Source organism: Poecilia formosa, unplaced genomic scaffold (assembly GCF_000485575.1).
Source record: "Poecilia formosa unplaced genomic scaffold, Poecilia_formosa-5.1.2 Scaffold209, whole genome shotgun sequence".
In the NCBI taxonomy this organism is placed as follows: domain Eukaryota; kingdom Metazoa; phylum Chordata; class Actinopteri; order Cyprinodontiformes; family Poeciliidae; genus Poecilia; species Poecilia formosa.
This window is the reverse complement of record NW_006800148.1, coordinates 850,055-855,099: the sequence shown is the minus strand read 5'-3', so window position 1 is coordinate 855,099 and position 5,045 is coordinate 850,055. Positions and strand designations below refer to the sequence as shown.

The window sequence follows — 5,045 nt, the reverse complement described above, 5'->3', positions numbered from 1 at the left end:
TGTGTGTGTGTGTGTGAGTCAGTGGCGGTTTGGCTTCCTTCCTGCCATGAAAACCTGCTGTCGCTGAACGACTCTGTCACGATGCACATCTTCACTGGAGGCCCTTTTGCCTCGAGGCAGAAAAGTCGAAACAAGTCACAGATTTTTTTTAAGCCCTTAATCTGTAGTCTCTGCCAGGTTTCACTACCGGACAAAGAACCTGCACTGATTTTACATCTTTTAACCTTTCACTGCAAGAACACAGAATCTTACCAAGTATTTCTGGTCTAGTTTCTTGTGCAAATATCTTAATACAATTGAAATAAAACAAAACTAACTCAAGTAATTTTTCAACTACATACAGTAGCTTGTTGTAAATCAATAATTCCTTGATACCAATTAGAAACAATCTTGTTATAAGTGAAATAATCTGCCAATGAAACATGCTCTTTTTCATCAACATTACTGACTTGAAACAATCTGCTATGTCTTGCAGAAAAGTTACTTTCATGTTAGTTTTCTTATTTGAAGTATAAGATATTTGCACAAGAAACTAGAGGAAAAATACTTGATAATATTTTGTGTTTTTGCAGCGTTCCAGGTGGGAATCAAGCCTTTTCTGCATAACAGAATTATCGTTCTGCTTTTCCTTTAGTTGTTTGTGAAGAGAAAACACGGCAGAGGCAGCTGGGAATTGTTCTCCAAACACAGGCTTCTGCTTTCGTGGAGGAATCAGTTGATTCAGAAATCTACGAATCTGTTGCATAAACAGTTTGCTGGGACGGTGTTGGACCTGGCTGCGGCTCAGCATGACGGATTTACATTTCAAATCGGTTCTTCTCAGAACGAAGCAGGCAGATAATAAAGCCTGTTTGTGTGAGTGTGCGCTCGGTTTAAAGGGAGGAATCCAATTAGCAAACTGTTGGCCTCTGGTCCGTTTGTCACCTGACGGCTCGGCGTCCAGCAGAGAGGGCAACGGTTGGTCTGCTGTTGATCAAATACAGTCATGGTTAAAAGAAGTAAGTACACCCTCTTCCTTTTGGCTTTAGAATATCAGGATGTAATGTAATCCCGTTGTGGCTGAAACGATTATTGAAATAATTGTCAACTAATTTAGTAATCGATTAATCGATAACTGGACTATACAGACTGCAAATTAAAATTTAAATATATCAAAAATAAAAATAAAACAAATTAAATTACATAAATAGATCAAATTAAAAATGAAATTAAATGTTGTCATACTAGGCAGTAGTTACACACAAATAGGGGAGTCACTGACAAAATGTGAATATTTTGATGAGTAAAAGTGCATTAAAAGACTTCAGAAAATCCAAATGAGATAGTTATATTCAAAATAAAGTTATATTTAATTTAAAAATGCAATAATAATAATCAGAACAAATGAAAATAAACAATACAATCGATAATTTAATTAAATTAATGTCAGTTCTGGATGGTACACACCAACAGATTACTAAAATGAATATATATGGATACAGTGATGCTGTGTTTTGGGGTTCCTTACCTTTGAACTGGAAGGACAAAATGTAAAACATTACATATTAAACAGAGGTAATAATTCATGAAGCTGCTTGAAGCATCAGCTGTTTTTCTCTTTGCTGCAGCTCTGAGTTGCTGAAGGATGTGCTTCTGTTGGCGTCTCCTTGCCTCAACTCTGATAAATCATAAATCAAGAGTCAGAGCAGGCAGAAAATCGACATATTTCTTGTTTCTGATCAGTAAGTCGAAGCAGAAAAGTGTCAGTTTAAGCCGAGCCATGCTCTGCGGCTTCACTTTGGCAGAAAGGAAGAAGCAGAATCAAAGTCCTCCAAAGGCGCCGTGAGGACGGCTGCAGATTAAAGAGCCGATTCTGGATTATTTAACGGCCAAATTAAAATTCACAGAGTAGATTTACAGCTCTGAAGTCTGACAGATTGATGTTCGCTGCGCTTCAGTCGCCCACTGGATGAAAATGTGACAAAAGGAATCGGATCAGCAGGCCGGAACCAGAACGCCACCAGGGAGGGTCAGAGGTCATGGAAGGCCAGAGGTCAGGGAAGGCCAGAGGTCAGGATGGGTCAGAGGTCAGGATGGTTCAGAGGTCAGGATAGGTCAGAGGTCAAAACATCTGGAGGGTTGGGAAACCCACATCAGGGCAAATTCCCTGATTAATGTCCACTTGTTTTTGGTCCTAAGTAGAAAATTATTGCATTTATTTTATTTTATTGCTGCATATTAAAATTATGAAGTACATCCAGTCAAATAATCCATCTCTGACCTTCCACCCAGGAAAATCTAATGCCTTATTTCCAGCAGTGGAGTAAATTAACTATATCCCATTTCTTCATCCAGTTGGATGTTCCAGCTTCACATTTCTCACTCTGAAAACGATCAAAACAGTTTCCCCATGTTTCTAAAAGAGAAAATCCATCTCAACTTTTTTTCTGTTTGGAGTTATAAAAACATTCTGTAAGCATTAAAAAATGATTTTTCTCACACAGAAAACAGAGCCATGAACACCTGATCTTCATCTGCTCGCAGGTAAATCTGTCCTCCATCATTTCTCTGCCCTTCACAGCCCTCTGCTGTCTCTTAGCAACGCCAGCGGCCGGATCAATGGAGCCACAGAGAGATGGATGAGGGGCCGAGAGGACAAAAAGAGGGAAGGAAGGGTGGGGAAGCAAGGATGGAGCATGAAGAGGAGGCTTGAAATGTCACCATCTGATCTGTGCGCATGAGATTTTAAAGAGACAGGCTTCATTTCTGCACATGTGAGGCGACACGAGGAGGACAGTATGGAGTTTATGTCCTCAGAAACAGAAACAAATCTGACGACCTCCAAGGTACTGGCTCTTCATCATCACCAGCTGGGTGTGCATAAAAGCTCAAACATGCCCCCTCTTTAATTAAAACATGATTTAACGACCTACCTCCGTGTGGCACCAGTAGATCTGCTGCTGCTGCAGCAGCTGCGGCTGCAGGTCATTCAGGCTCCGCAGCCTTCCAGCAGCCAGCCACGCCGTCTGAATGTAAATGCGTCTGTTTATTCTCCGGGTCCAAAGCCTCCAGAGCCGGAGCTGAAACCTCCTGGTCAGAGGAGCAGACGTAAAAACAGCCAGGAGACGCTGCCTGCAGATGCTAAAAGCTGCTAACTCCGCAGACTGGGAGCGGATCGGAGCGGAGGAGGACGCCGGGACAGGTGGAGGACCGCGGGGGGTCCACAGAGCTAGAGTGAGCCCCGAGGCCGGTCGGACGTGTCCCGGAGGAGCTGCGAGGTCGGAGTCTGTCCCGGAGAAACCGTGGATGATCACCGGCGGCCACGGCTGTCAAACTGACCGGCGATAAACCACGACTTCCGGTTGTAATCTTTCACAAAAAAGCCCGAGCAGAGATTTTTTGTTGTTGTTGTTGTTGGTTGTGCAAAGAAACGAACGACATGGTAAAAATCACAATTAATCAATCAGTCTTTATTTGTTGAGCATTTTCTTACATAACAATGTGAGATAAAAACAGAAGGTAATAATGAGAAAACGAGCTAATCGAAGGTAAATATGGTCTCATGCGCACAAATAGGGATGAATTACTGCACAAAAAACTTTGAAATTTTGGGATTAATTTCAAAACTTTTCTAGAAAAAATAACATTTATGAACTCCTTAAGTTGAAAACCTCCTGGTCAGAGGAGCAGACATAAAAACAGCCAGGAGACGCTGCCTGCAGCTTTTTACAACTTTTTAAACTAATAATCTTTTTTTCTAGAAAAATTTGAAGATTAATCTAAAATTTTCTGAATTTTTGGCGGAAATACTTTAAAAAAAAAAGAAAATCTACAATAAAAAAATAAACCATGATAGTAACAGGGAAACCCCGTACAGACATATTTTAAACTGATGTGATTTTGGTTTGAAGGATTGAGGAAACACAACTGTGTTAATTGCGAGTATGAAACACTTATAGGTGAACAAAAAGTCCGAGATACCTCAGAACAAATAAACAAGAAATACAATTGCCAAAACTATACACATGCATACAAAGTTACAAAATGGATAAAAAAAACATATAGCACACGTAAATTGATTAAAATATACATAAGAACTACAAATATAATAACTTAAAATGGGGTTAAATTAGAAATAAACAATCTTTTTTTTTTTACTGAAACGCAGCTAGGCAATAAATAAATCAAGTTTTAACTATATAAGTAAAAGATAAATAAAAATCAAATGAATGATAAAAATATCTTATTTTAAATAAAACAAATTTCCAATTAATGTAATAGCAAGTAACTTTCATTTAGAAAGAAATAATCATATTTGTTATGTATTCTTTTGAGTGTTTTGTTGTATTTTATCCTAATAGATCTTGATCTCAATACATTAAAATAGCTAATTACTCTATTAAAAAATCCATCCATCCATCCATCCATCCATCCATCCATTTTCTATACACCCTTGTCCCTTAGTGGGGTTGGGAGGTGCTGGTGCCTGTCTCCAGCTAACGTTCCGCCGAGAGGCGGGGTCACCCTGGACAGGTCGCCAGTCTGTCGCAGCTGTTCAAAAATATAAAGTCATATTTTACATAGATTCATAATACATCACAAGTGCTTGTTTTGATGCTAATGATTTGAGACTGCTCATGAAACCCCAACATTCAGTTTCTTAAAAACTTTAGACAAATATTAATAAAAGTTTATTAATAAAGAAATACATCTGATAGTCAGTGACATCCACAAATTGTCACTGCTATATCGATGGAAAGTTGAGTGGCAGAATAAAAGGGTCACTGATGGTCTCCATGCCACTGATGCAGTAATTCAGCAAAAATGATTTAACTGGACTATTAACTTAAGAGAAAAAAATACTTGAAATATATCATGTTTTGTGTAAATAATTCATATATATTTTTGAATTTCAGTACTGAAACAAATACAGTTTTGTAGTTCAAATTACTGAGACAAATCTGCATAGTTTTTTCAATGATTAGTTCCTTTATCTATGCTTCCTTTTCTTAAAGATTTTTAAAAATATATGTTTTCTTTGCTGGCTTTGATCAGTTCCTAATCGG

At 38.5% G+C, this 5,045-nt stretch overlaps 1 long non-coding RNA gene across 1 annotated transcript in view; it reads right to left on the bottom strand.

The window, feature by feature from the left end:
* The window catches only part of LOC103148664 (uncharacterized), a 24,844-nt gene extending 21,223 nt beyond the window's left edge, over window positions 1-3,621 (bottom strand). Inside the window, exon 1 of the long non-coding RNA XR_477378.2 lies at window positions 2,913-3,621. This is a non-coding gene — a long non-coding RNA (uncharacterized LOC103148664). The remainder of the gene's footprint in view (window positions 1-2,912) is intronic.
* Window positions 3,622-5,045: the final 1,424 nt, after the last annotated feature.